This window comes from Rattus norvegicus, chromosome 14 (assembly GCF_021556685.1).
Source record: "Rattus norvegicus strain SHRSP/BbbUtx chromosome 14, alternate assembly SHRSP_T2T, whole genome shotgun sequence".
Taxonomy (NCBI): Eukaryota; Metazoa; Chordata; class Mammalia; order Rodentia; family Muridae; genus Rattus; species Rattus norvegicus.
Window position 1 is genome coordinate 32188594 of NC_141547.1, and position 25143 is coordinate 32213736.

A 25143-nucleotide genomic window follows, 5' to 3' on the forward strand; every position below is an offset into this window, starting at 1 on the left:
TACATTTATTTTTGTGCATGTATATGGTTTGTATACTAATGAGTGTGGAGATCAGAAAACAACTAGTGTGGGTTGGGTCTCTCTCTCTCCACTATGTGGGTTCCAGGGACTGAACCCAAGTCATCAGACTTGGCAGCAAGCACCTTTATTCACTGAACCACTTTGTCAGTCCCAAATCGACATTTCTGATTTGACTTTTTTGGCCTGGTCTTTACCTTTGTTGCTTAGTGATTTGGGTTGTCTCAGAAGTTTGGGACTTGGCAGCAAGAGTGGACACACCACGTCATCTTCCTGTCTGTCTGCTAGTACCATGTTCGTTTTCCCTTGGGGGTCTCTGAATCACTCTTACAAAAGCCATCTGCTATGTCCAATATGAGAAAGTGATTAGTCCTAAGTTCACAGCTATGTCCCCGGCCCACACAGACATATCTATAACACAAAAGTATGCAGAATAGTTCAGAAATGCAGACTGAAAGAACAGAAGAAAGAGTTCTGGATTAAAGCATCGTGTCCCAGTGATGGACCATTAGGAGACCCACAGTTTGTGTCACCTAAATGACATATATGTAAACTGTGTATAATCTGACCCATTTTGCTGCATAATTTCTGAAAGAAACCCATTTTGGTTCTTACACAAAATCTCTTAATACATCAGCGGAGAACACCGGGACCACAAGGTCCTGAGTCATTCACAGTCGCTGTCTTGGTTCCCAGATTGGAACCAGCCAGTAGTACTCATTCTACAGTCAGTGCATATGGATAACGTCGAGCCTTTTGTAGGTTGGGAAGGCTGAATTCTTTAGGTCTGCCCCGCATTGTGCTTCCCTTGTGCATTAAATGACTCTGTATTCTTTCTTCTAGATCGGAGAAGGATCAGGCAGAGTTTTTATGTCTTAGAGATGGTCAGAGCGCACCCTACAGAGGAGGCCACTTGGCCAGGCAGTGAGCATGAGGTGAACACACGAGAAGAAGGTTGTTGCTAAATTCTCGACGCCTCCATCCACAGAGGTCAGGGCACAGCCTTGATTTAGTGTCACTTTCTGTGTCACTGCCGTTTGTTTGCTTAGAACTCTATTCAGTCATCTCATCTCATTAAAAAATATAGGTCAAGTCCCACAGGTTTCTGTGCTGCTTTTCTTTGAGTGATGAGTTCAAGGTTTAGTCATTAACACGGTATCACATCATATCAGAAAACTTTCTCAATAGATTTGTTAGCAATAAAGTAAGCTATAAAACTATGACTGATAAGATTTCCATAAAAACTACTATAGCATTTTTATAGCATACAAGATGGTTTTTGATAATGACTATTTGTAAGTGATATAGCTTTCCGGTTTTAAGCTTTCTTTCTTTCTCTTCGTATTTCGGCATTTTCAAGATTATTTTCATAACAGATAACTTCTTTCAAATGTTAAATTGAATTTTAATAATAAATAAAATATAATTCTAAATAAAACTGAAAGCTCTTCACCTGAAATTTAATATACATCCTCAGTTTCATCTGGTAATCGCATACAAATGGAGCCCCCTTTGTAGAGAACCAAGGTGTGTAGACTACAAATCCCATCAGCACCTGGGGCTGTATTGGTCTGAATACGGCACACGTAGCAGAAAACACTCAGCTGAACTTAGTCAGCACACAACATCCCAAGAGAATTTTAAGTAACTACTGTTAGTGGCATTTTTTTTAAAAAGTACAAATGGATACATAAAACAGAGCAAAGATGAACTTTCCCTCTCTGACTAAGATTTTGTTACCAAGACCGCTCACATTGTTTCCATGGTGTGCAGAAGCAGAGAAACTGAGCTGGTGTCCGTTTCTCCTTTTTATTCTATCTGGGACACAGCTCACTGGCCGATCACGATAAGGCAAGTTCTTTCCTCTTTAGTTAAACCTTTTAGGAAACATCTTTATAGATTTGTCCAGAGATTTGTTTCCATGGTAATTCCAAGTCCAATCAAGCTGGCAATGAATATGAAACACCCCATCTTCAGCAGATCCTTGTTGGAGCTCTCGCTCTGTGGATGTGAGGCAACCCATGATTCATTCAATAGCTGCATTCTGAGGTGAAACAATAAAGTTCTCTTCTTAAGTTCTTGTCTTACTCTATTGTTTTAGTTAGACAAACAAAGGTAGGGCCAGTGCACTGACTCAGCAGAAAAAGATACCTACTGCTGAGCCTGATGGCCTAATCTCAATGGCCAGGACATACATGGTAGGAGGAAAAAAAAACTCCTGCAAGTTATCCTCAGACCTACTCATGCTCTGAAGCATATTCATACATACATACATACATACATACATACATACATACATACACACACACATGATAAATATATACGATAAACAATAAGAATCTATGTATAAGGAGAGCAAATGCAAACAGTAAAGGGTTACAAATTCAGAATGCTTTCAAGTTAGTATTCTTTTTAGCAGCATTCTGGAACTAAGTCTCAACATGACTTTTCAGACAAATGGGGGGGGGGATTTGTTCATCCTCCTCCTGTCTGCTCCAAAATCCTAGATCCTAGCCCAATGTTTCCCTTCCAATTGTATCTTCAGTCTCTCTCTGTCTCTCTCTGTCTCTCTGTCTCTGTCTCTCTGTCTCTGTCTCTGTCTCTGTCTCTGTCTCTCTCTCTCTCCTGATGAGTCCCCATTTTGAGAAATAGTCATATCCAGTATTTTGATAAAGTATAGGGTTGCAATCAATACATGTGTTCTATGACGTAGGTTTGAAGGCAATGTGGACAGAGAGAGCAGTGACTGCAACTGTGGACTTCAACCCAAATGACCCAAGATCAGAAGCTATAAACCCTGATACTATCTATAAACAGCTTCTCATTGGCTATCTCTAGGCAGGATGTTACAAGGTACATAGTATCAGAAATGTACTAGTATATTTAGTAATAGATTGAGTCTCTCTCAAGCAACTCTGAGCTGGTCAGTCATAAAACAGTCAAAAACAAGCAATTACAAATACAACAAATGGTTCATTTTGTCCCTTTTTTTTTAGCGCAGAATCAATTCTGATTTATTCCTCTGTGATCAACCTGATCCTGACGCCATTCTTTCATCACAAGTACAAAGCTTGATCATTAAAGTTTCAAGTTGAGAAGCTTTTGATTTTAAATAAGAAGTTTTGATGACAACGTCCTGGAAAGAGGGATTCGGATGTTTTTATCATCTTCTCCTTACATATTTGAATACTTTGGAAGAGTTCAGAGCAAGGCACCCAAGACAGGCTTGTGTTCTTAAAGGCTCCTAATACCTCACCCAGGTGTCTCGTCATTCCAGGTCTCATGGTTGTTTTTCTCAAGATCGGGCTTCAACCCTCCCTGCCCCAGTCTCTGAATGGGTAAGTGAGAGCTTCTCTAAGATAAATCCATCATTCAAGGTAAACACTATGCATTTAATGAAGTTAGAGATGACCATAGATCATCTGACTGTAGAATGTGGCATAGCCTCGATATTTCTTACTTTTTGGGTTGTTTTATGGAAGTAAGTGGATTTCCTTTATTTAATTGTCAGTTCTTAGAATATAGAGGCCCCTTTTCTATAACTGGAAAGCCTGACTCTGTACGCAGTACCTAGCAGTTTGCAAATACTCACTAAAGAGCTTGCTGTAGTCCAGTCTTCCTACCTAATGAAGAAACGTGTTCAACTATTGGCCCCTGAGACGGTTCTTCATATCTCCTGCTTAAATCGTTCCAGGTCCAGGTCCCATACGTTCCTCTTTCCCGCCCTTTCCCGTCCTGTCTTCAGTGGATCTATGTTGAATTCCTACTACATGCCGGGCCTTGCTCTGAGCATTGAGACTAAAAAAAATTCCCTTCCCTCGCTCAATGGGTTAAGAAGAATTATCTAGAATCATCAAATTTACAGAAGCAGAATACATAGAATTTAGCCGTCAAGGCCTGGGAACCGGGGTTGGGGGGTGAGTTATTGTTAAACGGACACAGTGTGTCAGGGCAAACGGAGAGTACATTCTGCAGATGAATAATGGTGATGGTTTCACAGCAGGTGAATGGATTCAAAGTCACTGGAGTCACTTAAACGTGACTGCAATGATAACTTTCATTATATATAATACATGCACGTGACATACATATCTCCAAGTAGAAAGGCAGAGGACTCAGTCTGTAAGAGCTAACACGGCGCACCATGTGATACCAAGCACCACGTGACAAGGAGCATCACGTGACCCAGAGCACCATGTGTGGAGACAAGATGCAAATTAGCCCCTTACTTATGGGCAGAAGTCTTTCCCGTTGGATGGAAAAACAGCTTCTGGTGAGTGAGAGAATTGATGGAGAGAAGGGTAAAAAACACCAGGCACAGGATGGGCACTCCGAAGAGCTGGATAGGAACCATCAGCACATCAGAGACTCACGGCGAAGCCACTCAGCAACATTAGACAGGAAGTAGCAAGACAAAATGTGTGCCCCGTTTACCATCTAGGGTGTGTGGTGTGTGTGTGTGTGTGTGTGTGTGTGTGTGTGCGTGCGCGCGCGCGCGCGGGCATGTTCTAATGTCCTTTCTTTTATTTGTTTCTCCCATCAGTCTCTAGTCTGCCTTCCTTCTGGAACTGCATGGAAACAAATCCCTCTTCACTGGGGGCTTTTCACACCCTTATGACCTCGATGAACTGTCAATCTCCCTGATAAGTCTGGCCCCTGCACAGTCTGGCTTAGTAGAACTAGGGGCTCCTGATTACAGTCCTCCAGGATATTTTAGGAACCCCGGAACAGTCTATGATCTACACACTGTACTGAAATCCCAATAGCACCGACTGGTTCACATTGTATTTGCTGTCAACTAAAATCTCCTGCCCTCAACTTTTCATGTGTAATATCAATAAATCAGGGGGCCTTTCTCATGTCTATTTCTGCTCCACTGATTTTTTTGTTTTGTTTTGTTTAAATCCAAGTTCAGTAAGAAAAAGAAAACTGAAATACCCCTTGGTTTCAGCTGCGCTATGGCCACTGACCCTTCTTCAAGAAGAAGCTGTCCCACCTAAACCCTGAGCTCCCACCTCCTCTTGCTGTAAGTGCCCACGGTCGTCTCAGAGTGTGCTGTATTGTATGACGGTCCTGTTCCCTGAGAACTCAAGCGTTTCTTTATTGACGGCTGATCTAACAAGTACTTTCTCTTTACCTCCATATTTCATTTTTTTTCTGTTTGCTCAGTTCATCATGTTATGACTGTGCCCCCCACCGTATCCCACAATGAGATGATCAATAATCCGTGTCCCCGCAAGGTCCTGGGTTCAGTCCCCAGCCCCGGAAAAAAAAGAAGAAAAAAAAAATAATCCGTGTCCCTAGGATGGTGTCTTTACCTCTAGTCCGGAAAATGGCCTTAGGTTGACTTCAGCTTGTTTTTCCATTACAACTAAAATGAGTATTAATTGGCCTGCAGGAGTCAGCTCATGTCCTTAACCAATTAGCTAATTGCAAAGAAATGACCTTGCAATTCCTTCTAGAAGGGAATGCAGCGTGCTGGACTCATGCCATAGTGTAGCATCAGTGACATACTAGTAATTCCATGGAAGGCGCCAGTAGTTAAATGTCATCTCCTAGAAAAGTTCATGTTGTGCGAGGTTTACCCAAAGCAGAGGAGAGCGTCTCCAACTCCACCTTTGATTAAGATTGAGTTGATAAAGTTGTTTCTCTGACTGAGACACCCAGGTGGGCCGCATCCACTGTGGGACGAGCTCCGTTTGAGAAGCCTGGAGGGTTTCCTTAGTCTGTGATTGAGAAGTTACGGGATGAGTGTCAGTGCCAGGTTTCACGATGGTGGCTCGCTGCACGGTGAAGGAGCGCGAAGAGCAGAACTGGATAAAGAACTTTCTTCCAGCTGTTTCTGTCTTTGGAGACATTTCCTATGTTTCTAGTGTTTTCTAAAAGAGGATACATGGGAGACAAAAATAAATCTTCTTCTGAGGCAATCGACAGCTACTAAAAATGACAAATAACTCCCTAATCCAGACACAGAGTGTAAACTCGAAATATGGGGCCAAAATAATCACGTTATCGATTATTCCCAGCTCCTGTAGAACTCGATGCCCGACTTGGGCACTATGCACAGAATTTTAGGTATAGAGAAAATTTAACATTGAAAGACTATGCCATATTTTATTTTTAAAAGATTAATAAATTAATATGATTGCAACACAGAGGATCAGCTAAAGACCCTTGCCCCCAAGTCTGGCCACGTAGATTTGATCACTGGAGTCCACATGGTAGAAGGAAAGAACTCTTTCCCTCAAGATGTCCCATGTGAGCACATGTTCCCCTGTAAGTAAAGGAATGTAAAACCTTGTTAAAACCTTAGAAGATCGACCTAGGAAGATTGGAGATATAAAATGAAGTCGTTTTCATTATTTTTACTAAAATAATACAACTGGGTTGGTTTTCAACTCTGCCAAAGATAGAATTAACATTTGATGTGGCTCATAGATGGACTCAAGATGTATTTCACCCCAGAGCAACACAAAAGTATGAGATGCTAGCATGTGTTACGATTATAATTGTGAGCAATGGTAATAGAAAAATGTAGCTTAGGTAATTAATTCAACTCTATGGAGAAGGGTGATCCTCCCAATTAAACACAAAAACACCTTCAGGGACCTAAACTAGTAAAAACCAGACAAGTGGCTCAGGAGACTGTCAATGGACAGGCATTGCCGACCTTTCCCAAAATGTGAGGTGCAATCCTTTGCATCCTTTTTTTTTTTTCTTTTTTGGTGATTATTTTTCCTTTCATTGGACATTTTCTTTATTTACATTTCAAGTGTCATCCCCTTTTGTAGTTTCCCCTCCAGAAATCCTCTCTCCCTTCCCTCCTCCCCCTGCTTCTATGAGGATGCTCCCCCACTCCCACACCCACTCCCTCCTCCCAGCCCTGGCCTTCCCCTACACTGGGGCATCAAGCCTTCACAGGACCAAAGGCCTCTCCTCCCATTGATACCCAACAAGGCCATCTTCCATTACATATGTGGTTAAAGCCATGGATCTGTCCATGTGTACTTTTTTACTGGTGGTTTAGTCCCTGGGAGCTCTGGGGGCTCTGGTTGGTTGATATTGTTGCTCTTCCTATGGGGTTGCAAACCCCCTCAGCTACCTCAGTCCTTTCTCTAACTCCTCTATTGGGGACCCCATTCTCAGTTCAGTGGTTGGCTGAGAGCATTCACCTCTATATCTGTCAGGCTCTGGCAGATCCTCTCAGGTGACAGCTATATCAGGCTCCTATCACCATGCACTTCTTGCCACCCACAATAGTGTCTGGGTTTGGTGACTGCATATGGGATGGATTCCCAGGTGGGGCAGTTTCTGGATGGCCTTTCCTTCAGTCTCTGCTCCACACTTTGTCTCTGTATTTCCTCCTGTATTTTGTTCCCCCTTCTAAGAAAGACTGAAGCATCTGCACTTTAGTTGTCCTTCTTCTTGAGCTTTGTGTGGTTTGTAAATTCTATCTTGGGTATTCCAAGCTTTTGGGCTAATATCCACTTATCAGTGAGTTCCTACCATGTATGTTCTTTTCTTAAGCATGTTCCTTCTGACTGACCACGACATACCATCCACATATCCTTGTCAATGTGTACAACTGCTATCAACTTACATAAACAGTAAGTTTATTTATTGTTTAAATACAGCCGTTTACTTAAAAAGAACAAAATGAATGAATGGTTTTTTTCTTAATCTGTCTAAGCCTGTTTCCGCTCACAGTAACCTGAGAAGGGTTATCTTGACTTAAAACCTTTCCAATATATGATTTGTTATTCAGGTAGGTGCTAACTCCCATGACTGCTAATTGCAGGGTTTCTAGCTAGACCACAAAGGAAGGGGCAAAGATCTGGGCAGTGAGCGTCGGACAGTGTCCAACGAGCCCGCACAGCAGCCCCCCATCTTGTGCTTCTGAGTCTGCTGGAGCTCAGAGCCCCACTTGTCACCTCTCGTCTCTTCCTTACGTCCAACCTCAGTTTTGCACCATGTCTGTGAACATTCGGGGGATCCTTTGGTGGCTGTAGAGCTGTCTTGGTGACATGTAGGGGTACAAGCAGCAATGTGTCTCCTACTGTGCCCTGAGACACCATCATATATGTAAAGTCCAATTCTGTGGACTTTAGGATTCCTTTTTTTTTTTATAATTTTTTGTGTGCATACATGTCCACTCAGGATGTGTGGGGATCCAATGTTTGTGAAAGTGGATCGTCTGATAGCTTTTCCATATAATTAGTTAAGGCAGGGTCTCTCACTCAAACCCACTAGCAAGCTTGCTCTGGGGATCGCTGTGAGTCTTGCTGCATTCCGAGGCTGTGATTAGAGAGGGCCACCACTGCCATCTGACATCGACATAAGTCCTGAGTTACCAAACTCTAGTTCCCATGTTTTCATTGCAAGCACTTTAGCCACTGAGCCATCTCTCTCCAGCCTGACTTTGGGATGCTTTAAAGGCTCAACACTATCTTCAAGAGCCAGAGAGGACTCAGCGGTTAAGAGCCTTGAGGGGGATCAGATCCCAACATTCATTTAAAAGCAGAATAATTCACATAAAGTAAATTCCAAGCAGGGTGGAAACAGGAGGATTGCTGGCCTTTTCTAGCTAACACTGCAGAGAAGGAATGGAAGGCCCAGGTTCGCCGAGAGACCCTTTTAGTGTTGGTACATACACCACATTCAAATAAATAATTTTTAAAAATAGTGCTCTCAGAAGAATTGTTTTTTCATTTTCTTAGTATTTCTTTGTTTAATGGCTGGTGGCTCCAAGTCAAATTGAACCCAGCAAACTATTTTGCTCAAAAAAAAAAAGAATAAATAAGTAAAAAAGAAAGATAGAGAAAGAAAGAAGAAAGAAAGAAATTAATTCTGCTGTAGTCTAAAATGGAGAGGAATTTGAAAGCAGGCAAGTGGGATCCTTTTATGCCTTCGGTCTCTCAGGGCATGTGCTCACAGGATAAGGATCAAACTGAGGTAACAGCATGGGTGGATAAACGCTCACACTGTGTGCTGGTCCCCCTCTTTCAGGTTAACACCATGAACCCTGTCTCAGCTTCTACCTCCTCTCCACACCCACAGCCTGAATCAGTCTTGAATACGCACAGCACCCCAGTTCCCACTCCTTCTCCTCCACCCAGCTTCTTGCATGCATTAGCGCCATCCTTCTAAAACAGCTCTTACCCTGACAGCTGCCCACTCGAAAACCTCAGTGGATTCTCTTCATCCCTTCCAAATAGCATCCTCTGTCTCTGAATAGCAAGCCCGCCCCTTAACCTTGCATGAGTGGTCTCTCCAGCCCTGCCCCTACTCTCCCATATGGCTTGTTCACTGTATATAGCAGCACATCCTGGCCACGTCTTAAACTTCCTTTCTTTCTCTTCTGTCTGAAATTCTTCTTGTCACTGTCCCCATGCTCCCAGCTACCCTCCACTGTAAAGCAAGAATAATCACTCTGGCTTTCCCTGCATATTTTTGTGACACTAAACACTTATTGTAGCCTATAACTTATTATGTGCTTCTATCTGCTTCTGAGGAATGAATGGCTTCCTGGGATGAAAATGTCAAGATTAAACTGAAAAATAAGGAAAGATATTGAGTCAATAGAGAAGGCCGGGGTAGCTAGCCAGACATGCCTCGCTTAAACCTCAATGAATTAAAGTGTTCCATCCCATACGTTCAAGTCCTTTCCTAAGCCCGTCTTTCAGGTAATCAAAACAGTTTCTTGCCTCGTGGCTGACAGTTCTTAAGTTGGTTTTATGTTGCTCTCAAGTTTTATTTTTTTATTGTTTTAACAAAAAGGAAGACACATTCTAATTTATTACATTTAGTTAATTATTTTAAGTATTGTGTGTGTGTGTGTGTGTGTTTGTGTGTGTGCGTGCGTGCATGTGCGTGCGCGCGCACTTGCCATGGTGTACATGGCGGGGTTTGAGGACAGCCTGTGGGGTTACTGAGCTCCCATCACTATGTGGGTTCTGGGGTTGTACTGTGCTCAGGTTTTCTGTCTTGGGGTCAAGTGCTCTTACTCTCTGAGGCACAAAGGAGAAAACCGTAAGAGTCCCAAATAAAATACTATCAGCAAAAAACAATTCGACATTCAGAAAGTTGAAGAATTTATTATTTTCTCTATGAAGACCGCATGATGAAAAGATTATTTCATAAAATGTTACACCGCCAAGAGAAAAAAATTGACCGCTTCTACTCTGCATTGTTTCTTACCAATATGATGGAGCACCTGTGGGGTAGACTGGTAGGCGTGTGCCATTGTGGCAAAGGAAAAGAGAGATTCTCAAGGGACCTTGCCTGCCCTGACTTGGGCGCCATCCAGAGTACTGGAGCTGCCCTGCAAAGTCTCAATACCGCCATCAGAGTCTGTGTCGTGAACTTGGCAACTTCGCCCTTCTGAAGGAAGGTCTGGATGATGTAATGGGCAAGGTGGTGAACCCTCCCCCAGGAAGATCAGGTTCCAACTCCAATTCCGATGCTAGAAAGTTGGGTTTTTAGTGTAGATGGTAAAAGTCTAAGAAATGTTTTAGACGTCAATTTGCAAACCATGTGTTCTTACATACATGTCTTAATGCGTTGTCTCCACTCTGAGCCCCTTCTTTGCCTAAGTCAGATGGGGACCCATCCTGCTCTCCAGGAGAGGACGATCTCATGAGTTGTGTGTCTCAGTTGGTCTTGTCTGCTATGATAAGTACAAACTGCACGGTCATATTTTAGTCAGTGCAAATAGATAGGCGACAATGGGCCGATCATTTATACAGAGCTGAAATTCCTTTAGTCTAGTGACGTGTTTGCTGCTGTAAAGTCTAGCCTATTACTCATGTATTAGTGGGATGTTTTTGTAAATAAATCCACCTGTTGTGTTAAAGGGTTGCACAGTTGCATATAGAATGCAATGCCTGACAACAACATAAAAAATACTGCTTTATATATTCACGGTATGGCACCTCTGTGTGTGTGTGTGTGTGTGTGTGTGTGTGTGTGTGTGTATGTGTGTGTGTGACTGTGTGTGTATGTGACTCTGTGTGTGTGTGTATGTGTGTGTGACTGTGTGTGTATGTGACTCTGTGTGTGTGTGTATGTGTGTGTGTGACTGTGTGTGTATGTGACTCTGTGTGTGTGTGTATGTGTGTGTGTGACTGTGTGTGTATGTGACTCTGTGTGTGTGTGTGACTGTGTGTGTATTTGTGTTTGTGACTGTGTGTGTATGTGACTCTGTGTGTGTGTGTATGTGTGTGTGACTGTGTGTATGTGACTCTGTGTGTGTGTATGTGTGTGTATGTGTGTGTGACTGTGTGTGTATGTGACTCTGTGTGTGTGTGACTGTGTGTGTATGTGACTCTGTGTGTGTGTGTATGTGTGTGTATGTGTGTGTGTGACTGTGTGTGTATGTGACTCTGTGTGTGTGTGTGTGACTGTGTGTGTATGTGAATCTGTGTGTGTGTGACTGTGTGTATGTGACTCTGTGTGTGTGTGTGTGTGTGTGTTTGCACGCGCACGCGAACGACCACAGGAGTGGCCTGCTAATACTCACTCACCAAATTTCGATCACGTAAATCTGTCTTGTGTCTAGATTAATCTCGAGTTGTTTCATGCTTCCCAGCCAGGAGAGCACAGGCTACCCCACACTTCAAGTCATCTACCCCGGGTCCCCGCAGAAGGGCATACAATTCTGGTTTGTGTCACTGTGGCATAATTGCCTGATGATGCATCTCTCAGCACATGATCCCATGGTCCAGCCAATTGTCTGTGTGCCGTGGACTCTATGGCTTCAATAAACTTACCATTCGTCGGGTCTCAGAGAAACTCCCAAAGCTAGGTGTGCTCGCTTGCTTGCTTGGTTTTTTCCGGGTGATTTCTCTTAAGGTCATATGGATTCTTAGTGTGATTCTCAAGGACAATATTTATTTATTCATGGTTGTAAGTTCTGTTTCCCATTTCACAGATTACAGTTTGGGAACAGAGTGTCTTGGTCACCCTCTCTGAAGACTCTGAAGACTGGCTCTTCACTGTCTAGCTGGCCCATTTCATACGCAAACTTTGGGAAAGTTTTCTGTGGCAAATGTTTTACATATGTGCTGCTAATGTGGGTACTACCATCCAGTCTAAAGGTGCAGGGGCCAACTGGGTGTGGACTGGGTGTGGGTGTGGAACCAGGGTGTGGGCATGGATGGATTATCTCAGTGAGCTAATTGTCCCACCCACACGAGTAGAGTGTGATGCTTCAGTGAGGACATTGGTTTTCTGTAGTCAGGGGGCAGGGACTTCTCCCTGGACAACTTTCAGTAGATGGACACTGCTGACGTCAGTCATTCTTAGCTGTATTTCTGTGTTTTCACGTAGGCCTCTGACATCGTATCATTAAGAACTAGGACTATGGTTGCTGCTTCCCATGCACAAGACCCTGGGTTCATTCCCCACCACCACAGAGAAGAAAAGAGAAGAGAGAGATTAATACCATTTAAATAAACTCTCTCTCATTTTCCTCCAGAACGCTTTAAAGATCTCTTTTAAAAATCTGACTACATTGTATACATGTGTTGATGTTTTTAAGTCTAATCTCTTCCTCACCGCTTTCCCTACCTGCTTTGTGCTCAGATGTAGCTTATGGGGGTTGGCTAAATAAGTCCGCTCCGTGCAAGGGGTTATTTTTAACGCTTGTATCTTCCTTACTGCACTATCTGCTGGGGAAATCAAAGACATAATACACAAGTATCCCCACGAGCTCTCATCCAGGTTCTGACCGTTTGTGTTTTCCCCTTATGTTGGTTTATTCACCATAAAAGTCCCTTACGATGACCCAGAAGAGGTCTTGAGACAGTAAACACAGCCATGTCAAATGGCCACTCAGGTTTTTTAATATAACTTTTTCTTTGGGGTGTATCTTCCCAATCTCATATGCTGGCTCCCTTATTAACTAGATCCGTCAATGTCACTGTGTTGACTCAGCGAACTCCAAGGCTGCGGGCCCAGCTCATCACTTGCTGGAAATATTCATTCCTCTTTGCTAAAACCGTTCTTGATTTACAATGGAAATAAGGGACGTATAGGACTGTTCATCTATCCCCTGAAGTTCTAGCCTCGTCTATCACGCAAGCGTAATGCCTGTTTCTTCTGACTTTTTATCCATTGGCTCAGGCTCACACTGCGTACCGCTGTGAGGGGACAGAAGCGCAGCTCTGCACCGTCACCCTGAACAGCTAAGGTGCTTCACTGAACTTCCAGACACCGCAGTGCAGGCGAACTTGGGACTCACGGTTCTGACACAAAATGAGCTTCAGGACTAGCCAGTAAGCAGTGGAGTTGAGTTTTCGTTAAAGACAGAGAGGATCCTGATCAGGGGAAGGGTGAAGCATGCCCTCAAGCCTGAGTATGGGCTTCTCACTGTTTATTGACAGACATGACAGCCGAGACTTTAAGCATCACAGGGCACAGCTGCTCGTAAGGGCCTCTCCGAGGAGAACTGCAAGGAACTCCCTTAGTATCGTATACCCTATTTCAATGGCTTGAAGGCTACACCTTGATATGTGGCTAAGAAACTTTGGCCTTTTCTCACTCTCTCCTCTGATAAGTAAATTATAGGGAGGCTCCCGGTGTGTTTTCCATGGAATTCCAATCAGGAGCTACAGGGGTTACACAGTGGGGTTTGGACATGACCTTCTACAGTAAAGAAGGTTTCTGGTTAGATTCGAGACAACTGTAGGATTATAGCTGCCGAGGAAGAAAGGCCTCCAGCAGGTGCTGCGTTGAAATTCTCGTCTCTTGGCTGACCATAGCTTTAACCAGACTCGTGGTTGAGAGCCCCTTTCCCTTCCCAGGTCCCTATAATCCCCTACCTTTCTTTCATGTCTCACAACCACCACTACAACCATGGGAGGTTCCATAGCAGCACACAGCAGATGTAGCCAGTCACCTGGACACACATACCTCCTCCTGCCCCTCCAGCATGCTCCAGACACATTCCCTAAGAATATTTCCAGGGACACTGCGCGCTCTGTGCAGATGTGAAATGACAGACTAGAAAGAAGGAAGAGAGAAATTAAAACCCGTGAGAGCAGGACATCATAAACACATATCCAACGACCTCTCCTCGATGGTGAACAACTCTGAGAGTCTGTTACACCCTTTTCCCATGTTCCCAGCTACCTGCAGTTACTGCTGGATTAGACTACGTCCTTCACTGTTTCTTACCCTGTAACTCTGTCTCTCCTTACATCTATCAATGCTTCCTGTCCATCAAGAACTCATTTCTCTTTAAACCCTAATCACAGGATGCTGGGGGTCTCACGCCGAGGTTTGTGATGATGAAGAAGAGAAAACCCTCTGCTAGCATGAGTGCAAATCAAGTTACTTTGCACAGATGAACATAGACTCCATGACACATGGCACCATTAAAGACTGCTTTCTGAATAACTATCACTTGTATAGCTTACAACAGGCTAATAGAGGAAGTTAGCATTCATACGAAGAGAGTTTACTACAGTGTAGTTAGGGTCACCCTGGAAGTGAGAGGACCTTTCTGTGAATGTCTGAGGTGAGCCATCAGCTCTGCCAGGTAAGACTAGGGTGGAGGAGAGGTTTGGGGGAGTTTTATCGATAAGAAAACGTTAGATAGGGAGACAGAGAAAGGACACTTCACAAACAAGAGCGAGGAGAAATTGAGGAGCAAAGAGCGGAGGGTGGCTGCAAGGGCTGACGTAGAGAGGAAGACAGTAAGGAGGAGCAGGAAGAAAAGGCTTGGGTGAGGTGGGACCAGCCATGGGTTATGTTGAGGAGAACTGGCCTCATCCAGAAGAAGACGGGGAGACATTAGACTAAAGATTCTGAAGAAAAGCTTAGCGTCATCAGAGCGTTACACCAGAAAACCCTGCTTCTCCGTCTACCTGGAATAATTGGCGAATTCAAGATTATTCTTTGAGCTGGATGTGGTGGGTCAGGCACGCAATCCAAGAACTTTGGAAGCCAAAGGAAGATGATCCTGAGTTCTAGAGGGTACCCAAGACTCCATCTCTAGAAAGAGAGGAAAAGGGTCCCATTTCAGTCTAAGTGGAGCAGTAGAAGCAGTTAAATATGTGACATAATATCTCTGTTTTCATCCCGGCCCCACCAGTCATTAATTGTGTGGTAATAGCAACTAAGATTTATCTAGGAGCTTCATACGGTGAAGTGTTTAATGTGTGCAAATCGTGCACCCCTTCATCTCTCACAGTACTCGTCTGCACCAAGGCAGTAGCATCACGGTATATTAGTGAAAGGCTATTTTAAACAGCATTTTAGGTAGCCACCTCACAAAGTAGTCATATAAAAGAGTTAGCTTGTGGGACTTTCCTAGAACAATGGCTCAGCACAGCTGCTGAACAGTGACATTGCTATTCTTGAATGTTCTCTCCACTTTAAAAGGGAAAGGGTGACTTTGGCTAAGGTCTCCTATACCTGACTTGTGTCATGACTGAATAGCTTGGCATTCACCTGTAGTCACTGGTTGCCAGGGGTTACCAGTGGGAACAAAGATATTTTAAGGGTAGACATTTATGCCTCTCCCTGTAACTATCAAGTAACTGGGGCAATGGGTGTCGGTTTGTGTATGCTTGGCCCAGGGAGTGGCACTATTAGGAGGTGTGGCCTTATTGGAGGAAGTGTGTCTGTCACTGTGGGAGTGGACTTTAAGACCCACTTCCAGGAAGCCAGGAAACCACCTGTCTGTTTGTCTTCAGAACAAGATGTAGAACTCGTACCTTCTCCAGCACCATGCCTTCTTGGATGCTGCCATGCTTCCTGCCATGATGATAAAGGACTGAACCTCAGAACCAGTAAGCCAGCTCCAATTAAACATTGTCCTTTATAAGAGTTGCCTTGGACACGGTGTCTGTTCACAGCAGTGGAAACCCTAACAAGACAATAGTGTCTCAGTCCCATGCACCTCTTTGATTTGCTGATTTTAATACCTATCCTCTATGTGAAATAGACAGTAGTCTAAAAATAATAACTCAAAAAATAAAAAATAAAAATAATAACTCTTTGGAGTTCTATGGTGTGTGAGTCTTGGAAACCTGACTAGGGGTATGCGGGAATGAAGAACATACTCTCTCTCTCTCTCTCTCTCTCTCTCTCTCTCTCTCTCTCTCTCACACACACACACACACACACACACAACACACCTACACACACAGAGAGACGGGGGAAGGAGAGGAGAGGGAGAGAGAGAGAGAGAGAGAGAGAGAGAGAGAGAGAGAGAGAGAGAGGAGAAAGAGATCAGATGGAGATCCCTAGCACCCCAGCACCTTAGCATGTCTTAGCATGTTTTTATGTGAAGTGGACAGGGAGGTAGGCTTATTGCATACAGCTGAACAAGTGGGTGGCATTGTGGTGTGTGGAGAGACAAGGGGTCAGGACTATTACACACAGCTGAACAAGGAGGCAGGCTTAGCTAATCTCAATAGGGACATTCTCCCCATCACCCTGTTACCTGGTTTTACTTTTTCCAAATAATAATGCCCATTTAAGCATTTGGATTGTATACAGTTGGGTGTCACCCACTGAAGCATCCAGAGCAGAGAGCAGGAAGTCTTTGGCAGAGCCTGGGTAAGGTGTTGTCTGGTTACACCTGTGCAAAGCTGGTTGCCATTTTGATGCCAGTAATGAAGAATGAGCTACGAGGGTGTGATGCTGAGCCCGTGGTAACCCATCTCTTGCCCCATCAGATGTACCTATATGCGCCCTCTACTAAGTCCAGCCCAGAGTCTTCAAGACGAGGCAAGGCCACGACTTCTAAAAGAGACTCAATTCAAAAATGTTTAATGGAACATGTTAAAGTCCACATAGTCCCAAGTCTTTATTCTCTAACTCCTCATCCATTCTAGATTCCCTTCGCCCTGGCTCTGCACCAAGACAGGGAGAGCGTGCACTAGAGCCGGGGAAATATGATGCTGGGAAAGTGAGCATCAGAATCTTTGATGGGATCAACACGAAATGTGTTGGCATTTTAATAAAAACCAAACGGGCTCACTGCCTGGCTCTGTTGGGCTCAGATGACAGAAGGAAATGGTGATTTTGTAGATTACAATTACTAGAAAAAATATCTAACCTCCCTTAAGTGTTCTGGGTGGGGGGGGGCAGAATACAGTTGAAAAGTACGTATAGAAAGGAATTAATATTACATTTGAATCGTGCTCAAGGTTTTAAAATTGTCTGGCGAGTGAAAGGAATGTATTAATCATCTACAGTTTTGAGACACAGAAATGCATTTCTTGGTTTTATGAGAATTAATACTGTCATTTTCTTAGCAATCTAGAATCCTGTTTGAAAACACTGGTCACCACGTCCCTTAAATTAATACAACTGAACAAAAGTATATGCCATCCTTTTAAAATGAAAACCATTAAGGATATCTACATTTTAAAAAAACCCAGGAAAATCTATCTATCTATCATCCATCTATCTATCTATCTATCTATCTATCTATCTATCTATCTATCTATCATCTGTCTCTCTATCTCCTTTCTCTCTCTCTCTCTCTCTCTCTCTCTCTCTCTCTCTCTCTCTCTCTCTCTCACACACACACACACACACACACACACACAGATGTTATTTAAATTCTGGTTTAAATTACCGTCCTAGTAAGGAAGGTAAAAGTAGTTTGAGGTCAGGTGAACAATTAACTAAGGGATTTGTTTCTTCACCCGGTCTCTTTAAATAGATAACCAGGGCAAAAATATTCAGAGAAATTAGGAAGTTGTTCATGTTAAGATAGCAAATGTAGAAAGACAAAATTTAAGGCATACTTAAATCATACGGATGAATCCAAACTTTAGAATCCAAGATTTCCCATAACTGTTGTTCTTTAACATTTTATTTGTTTTATGTGTATTAGTGCTTTCTCTGCATATGTCCACGCACCACACGTAAACAGCACATGTTCTAGCCAGTAGAGGGTGCTGGCTTCCCTCTAGCTGGAGTTAGAGATGGTATGAGCTGCCACGTGGGCGCTGGAAACCGAACCCAGATCCTCCGGAAGATCAGTAAGTGTTCTAACCACTGCACTACCTCCCTAGAGCCTCATTATTGTTTTTCATTCAAATAAACCTTCTTCAAGTCTGTAAGTTTCTTGTATAAAGCCCTTATGTCAGGTATGTTTCCAAATCCATAATTTAAATAAATATATATATATATCCTATAATTAATATCACACATTAACAATGTTATGTAACAACAACCCTTATTTGGTGTAGGGAAGAGGCCTGTAATGGACACATTAAGACGTATGGAGTCATTAAGTTGAAACTCACACTAACCGACGTGAGTAGAGGCCTTGAGCAGTCTTTATATTTCAGCCTGTGTTCTGCCACCAGAATTCAGGTCATGTCAGGTCTCACTGCCGGATGAGTTATGAAAGCTGGTGAGAGCCCTTTTCCAGTTTCAAAATTGCAGGTGCAGGTTGTGTAACGCAGGCTTGGATCGTGCAGGGAAGATTTCACCTGAAGAGAAATTGCCCTCAGCAGCTGTAGGGATGGTTTCTGAGAGGCCATTTGTTTTGCCCATTGCTAATTTGCTGTGACTCTCAAGAAGCGGACGCCATCCGAATGGGTGAACTGAGTTTTAAAAAACGGTTTGAATAAAAAGTGATCATGACTGGTTTGCTTCTTTGTTTAAATACTATCCATCACCCTTGAGACCCAAATGTCATAGATGTGCAGCTTAACCTTGCCTTGGGTGTGGCCTCTTCAAATATGCAAATAAAACCCTCTGAGCCTTGGCCTGGGCGCTCCTCTGGTCTGCAGGACTGAGGAGAGATGGTGAGTATTTTTGGATGATGGTTGGTGAGGCAGAGACATTTAAAATACATAAATGTGCAGACAGTTCATTCCTGAGACAAACTTTTATAAACTAAAATTGCCTTTTCAAGTTACTTGTGCTCCTGTATAGACAGACATGTAGAAATGACTGTTCCATTGATCCAATTTTTAATATAATTCACCAGAGAATAATTTTCTGATGTCTAAGAGTCCTTCATTTTGGAGAGATACAGGAACTCGGGACCATCTGGAGCCGCATGCCTGGAGTGTGGCCTCTTTCTTTTGTCCATGTATAAGAGTCGGAAGTGAATAAAAGAATGAAGCAAGATTTCACAATTAGCAAGGTCTGAAGAATCACTTCAGTTCTATCTGCTGCCTAGAGAATTGAACCGACTCTTAGGAAATCACATCCCGCCAAGGAGAAGAATGAAACCATCAATCAGATATCCACTTGATATCTCTCTGAGTTTTAAGTGGGGTCTTTGTGCTCTTGGAAGTGAAGTCTGTAGGCAGAGCTGTGGGCCGGCAACCGGAGCCTTCTCTCCTCCTGCCCTAGAGAAGGGCACGGTTTTAGACGTGACATTTGAAATGAGCCGATTTCTGACCTCATCAGAATGAGGGTAGTCCACTCTCTTAGGTGGCTGGCTGGCCGGTGCCCTGATTGGGCTGTTGGAGATCAGCAGTGCTCATTAATAAGCATGCTGAAGTTTGGTAAGTGGGATATCATGAACACTGATTTAAAAAACTAACTACTCAGCTATCAAAAACAATGACTGAATTCATGAAATTCATAGACAAATGAGGTAATCCAATCACAAAAAAACACACAGGGTACACACTCACTGATAAGCAGATATTAGCCCAAAAGCTCAGATTACCCAAGATACAATCCACAGACCACACGAAGCTCAAGAAGCAGGATGACCAAAGTGAGGATGCTTCAGTCCTTCTTAAAAGGGGGAACAAAAATATTCATAGGAGGAGATATGGAGATAAAGTTTGGAGCAGAGACTGAAGGAAAGGCCATCCAGAGTGAGTGCGTGGGGGAACACGCATAGAAGAAGGGGTATGGGGGATGGGATGGAGGTTTGTGGACAGGAAACTGGGAAAGGAGAAAACATTTGAAAAGTAAATTTAAAAAATCTAATAAAAAAAGAAACCCTTCACCCCCCCCCCCAAAAAAGAAATCAGAAGTGGTGGAAAACATGAAGGAAAATGCTTTTCTCTTTTCAACATGCCGTTAATTAAATTAATATGCAAAGGGGAAAAACTAGCTTAAAAAAACAACCACTATGGGGCTGGGGATTTAGCTCAGTGGTAGAGCGCTTACCTAGGAAGCGCAAGGCCCTGGGTTCGGTCCCCAGCTCCGGAAAAAAAAAAAAAAAAAAAAAGAACCAAAGAAAAAAAAAACCACTACAACTTTATTCCCAAAAAACTTTATCTGTGGCCCGGGAATGATGCTGTCAGTAATGGCAGTGATTTAAGCAGATTTGAGTACAAAGCTTTGAAGAAAAGCCCCATGCTCCTGGGATCCCAAAGCACCAGGAGGGAGGGGGATGGGCTGACGTGTGAATATTACTCTACTTCCTTCCATCCTCACAAAGAAAACAAAACCCCTGCTCCAGTCCGTCTCCCAGGAGCTGACTGTCCACTTTCCTCAGATTAAAACATCTCTAAATGACAGCCTTTCCTCACTTTACAGACCTCCAGCAACAAACATCAGACCACGTGACACTACTGGGTGTATCAGCAATATTCTCTCCACGGAGACTAGTCTGAAGGACAGAGTGTGCGCTCCGTAAAGCGTCAATGCGTACTTCTGTTCAAAGCCGTTATTTCAGATCGTACATGTTCCACCACGGAATATTAAGGCTGGCTGAACAGTCTACTTGGTTCCTTTTTAAAAATATGTCTGTGCATTTTCAACTTTTGTTTGTTATGACTATTTCAAACATAGAGTTACAGAGAAAGGTTAAACGGACCCTCGGGCACCCGTCCGTCAGCTACACAACCATCCATTCATGGCCTCTTGTTTCATTTAACTCAACCTCAACCTGGCCTAGTCCTCTACTACATTTAACCTGTACAGAACTTCGCGTTATTATGAAGGGATCCTAATCAAGACCAGGCAACGGTTTCACACGTTAGTAAGTTCCCTGAAAGGCCTTGAAATGACCACTTCGAATGGGCGAATCTACTCTCGAGTTAGGAGATAAAGTGGTTCTAAGAATCTACACATAAGCCTCTCTGTCAGATCGCCACAAGTTGCAGGCAGCTGGCTACAGTAATGGACATGCTGGGCAGGACCGTTTCGCAGAGACAATGCCCACAGGTGTGTGAATTTATGGATGGCACCAGCCTCTCCCCCGAAATCGCAAGGCATGCATGAGAGGGTGATGGGCTCGCCCTATTGCAGTCAGAAAGAGAGGTTCAGAGGTTGTGCTGACCTTGCTGCTGGGTCCTGGATATCTACCGCTTAGCCCAGGGGATAGTCTGCAGCTGTTCAATAAAGCATCTGTATTTTTGTCATTGTTTTAAAAGAACCTACACATAGGACGTACGATGAAAACGCACACTGCACACAGGTACAAACGCAGTATGTGTGTACATTTGAAATCTGAGTAAGCTGTATGGCTTGTACTAGTGAATCTATTTCCTGGTTTTGATATTGCGTTAGAGCTATTCAAGATTCTCTCTCAATAATAAAACAAACAAAAGAAGATGTTTCGCTGATGTCCCGGCTAGTTTTTATGTCAAGTGGACACAAGCTAGACTTATCTGAAAGAAGGGAACCTCAATTGAGGAAATGCCTCCGTAAGATCTAGCTGTAGGACTTTTCTTAATTAGTGATTGATGGGGGAGGGCCCAGCTCATTATGGGTGGGACCATCCCTGGGCTGGTGGTCCTAGGTTTTATTAGAAAGCAGGCTGAGCAAGCCATGATGAGCAAGCCAGTAGCAGCATCCCTCCATAGCCTCTGCATCATCTCTGGCCCCCAGGTTCCTGCCTCCAGGTTCCTGCCTCCAGGTTCCTGCCTCCGGTTCCTGCTCTCACTGCTTGTGATGATGAACTGTTACATGGAACTGAGAGTGAAATAAACCTTTTCCTCCCCAAGTTGCCTTTGGCCATGGGGTTTCATTGCAGCAATGGTAACCCCAACTAAACTAAAAACTAAGTGACCTGAATCGAGAAGCTCTATGTATATTTTTTTGCAAATTTTTGTGAATCGATAATTATATTAAAATTTTATGAAAGAAGTCAGGTGGATTGGCCCATCACTGTAATCCCAGTGATCGGGAAGCTGGGGCCAGAGGATCTGAAGTTGGAGGCCAGTTTGGAATATACAGTGAGTCTCTGAATTAAAAAATAAAAGGTAAATAAGATAACATGGATATAACTAAGTGGCAGCACTCCAATGTAGCATTACACACTTTGACACCACCAAAAACTTGAGATATTGAAACACTAGGAAAGGAAATATAGAATAAAAGAGATAAATCCAAGAATTGGAATTTTCATTGTACTGGAGGAAGACAACTATACACATGTCCAATGCATGTATTTACATACATACATGCACACATGCATACACATTACCATGTCCCAGGGGGTAGGAAGTCTTTCAGAAAACAAACAAATGCAGAGGATGCCATTTGCTCTCAGGAGGTTGGAGAAGGATGATGTCATCAAGAAGACAATCTGTCACAGGAAAACCTTGAGTGCTTTTCTCACCCTCTGCTGACACAGTTCTCTGAAGGTGTATGAGAAACTATGCTGGTCAGTTTTTGGCAGCTTGGCTCAGGTTAGGGTTATCTGGAAGGAGGGACCCTCAACTGAAAAAAAATGTTTACATAAAATTAACCTGTAGGTGTGTCTGTCAGGGTACTTTTCTAATCCTTGATTAAAATGGAAGGGCCTAGCCCACTATGGGTGGTGTCATTCCTAGTCAGGTGGTCTGGGATGTATGAAACTACAATCTGAGTGGACCAAGGAGAGCAAGCCAGCAAGCAGCACTCCTGTGTGGCTCCTGCATCAGCTCCTGCCTCCAGGCTCCTGCCCTGTTTCCATTTCTGACCCTACTTCCCCCCATAATCAGCTATGGTTGAGTTATGTAAACCAAATAAAGCCCTTCCTTCCTGAGTTACCATTGTTCTTTATCATAGCACTGAAAGCCAACTAGGACAGGAAATAATACAGTTGCGTCAGGAGGGATAGGTGGGAGGAACAATTTGTTGATTTTTGCTATTAGAGAGAATAAAATATAGGGAAAAGAAAGGTGTGAGAAAGCAGTTCAAGTTGATTTTAAGGACCAACAGGTTCTGCACAGGGGCTGTTGAACCAAGAAATGAAGATGCAGAAGTCCCATCAGAGAGCACAGTAAAGGTGGCATGCCTGGAAGCCCGCTTGGTTAAAGAAATGATTGCTCCGCTGGGTTTTAGTTTCCTCTAAGAAGTAAATGTTTTTGTGTGGTTTTCTTTTTGGTTTTTTTTTGTTTGTTTGTTTTCATTATTTTAGGGGATGGGCAGGGATTAAGGAACAGGAGACCTCTCTTGCTGGGCACATTTTCACTAAGCTCTACCCCTAGCCTTACAAGTTTTCTTTTTTGTTCTGTTTTGTTTTGTTTGTTTTAGGACAGGTTAGCCTTAAACTCTTTGGTAAGCCTGGGTAGGCCTCAAATTTACAATTCTGAAATGTTTGCCTCTTGAATTTTATTCACTCTCTCTGTCTCTGTCTGTCTCTCTGTCACTCTGTCTGTCTCTGTCCCCCCCTTCTCATATGTGTGTGTGTGTGTTCCCAATTGCCAGTTTAAGACAAAATCTCTTTATGTCCCCTGGCTGTCCTATAACTCACCCCAGTCCTGGCTTTTTGTACACAAATTTTTAAATTACTGTTGAGATTCAGTAACATTGAAATTAACATCCATCAGAAATCACACTACTGGGTAAAAACAGATAAAGGTTCAGGCAAGGCACGAGTACACTATACAGCCCAAGCTGGCCCAGAAGCCATGATTTTCTGCCTTAATCTTCAGAGTTCTGGGACAAGAGATAGACACAGATTAATATCTGATGAAAAAGAATTTGAGTATAGATGAACAAAGACTAAGCTTCTCGAAATTGGCTAATCTTAATTTTATTAGAACACAAACATCTTAAAATAATAGCATGTATCATTAAACTTAGAGCAGCCTGACACACATGTATGGGAGCACATGCGTGTGCATGTGTGCACACACATGTGTTCACACATGTGATCACACACGATCACACACACACACACACACACACACACACACGCACACACTATACAGCTTATAGCACCTGTGTCTCTATAGTCTACTTTAAAAATCAGAGCTAAAATGAGAACAATTGAGATAAAATGAACAGTGACCTTCTATTCTGATATCCACTTACATGTTGCTTGCTTCTATATTTAGAAATTCATTCCGGGTCTCTTGATTATTTTAGCTTTTTAAAGATGTCAAGTTATTCTGTTTTTTTTTTCCCTTTGCATTCAGCTAATACACAATAAAATCTTGATCTGAACTTGTCCATATAAGGAATTCATGTATTTTCATAAATAACAGACATTTTTAGGAACTATAAGAATATTTAAATTTATTTTACATGGATTAAAAATCAGTCTAGCCATTTTAAAGTAGTAATGCAATGTATTCTGTAGAAATAACAAATACTCTATCTGTTCTTGAAGTCTCATAGCTATCATTTAATTTTAGGTTTCATTTTTATAAAACCTCATAAACCTACAAGAATCTGTTTACCTGCCAGCTTTGACCGGATGTGACTCAGAAATGTGTCAAGACAAATCTAATAAATCTTTTATTAGTGCGTATTAATATTCTAATGGCAACTTAAGGAACAGAGGAAAGACACTGCTTTCAATGGATTGGAATGTTTTAACGTGGTGTTTCAAATTAGCAATACACTGTGCCTGTTGTGATGGCTTTACAGTCAGAACATCTATAATGTGAAAAGCAAGCCTTGTGGGTACCAATCAACCAGCAATAACTGCTGTCTTTGCTCTTTTAAAACTTCTTATTGCCCCCCCCTCCCTCCCTCACAACCTCCCTCCTCCCTCCCTCTCTCCCTTCCTTCTCCCAGACTAGCCTCAAACTTGCTATGTCGCCTAAGCTGGCTTTGAACTCCGGACCCTCCTCAGTCTTCAAACAGCTGAGATTATAAATGCCATCACGCCTTTGAGATAACTCCATGCTGCTGTATGTCAACCTGCTCTGACCTCCACGTAGGGAATTCGGTAACTAGACACCTACCCACGAATGCCAGCTGACTTCAGGAGTCCCCACACTAGCCCCTTCTGCAGAACAGTAG

General features: G+C 43.0%; 1 long non-coding RNA gene across 3 annotated transcripts in view; it reads left to right on the forward strand.

Moving 5' to 3' along the window:
- The window catches only part of LOC102556008 (uncharacterized), a 66569-nt gene extending 54079 nt beyond the window's left edge, over nt 1–12490 (forward strand). The window contains exons 4-8 of one of the 3 annotated variants that reach the window (XR_015637388.1): nt 862–1008; nt 2732–2871; nt 3015–3356; nt 11948–12113; nt 12346–12490. This is a non-coding gene — a long non-coding RNA (uncharacterized LOC102556008). The remainder of the gene's footprint in view (nt 1–861; nt 1009–2731; nt 2872–3014; nt 3357–11947; nt 12114–12345) is intronic. The other 2 variants (XR_015637389.1, XR_015637390.1) reach the window with 2 other exon arrangements.
- Nucleotides 12491–25143: the final 12653 nt, after the last annotated feature.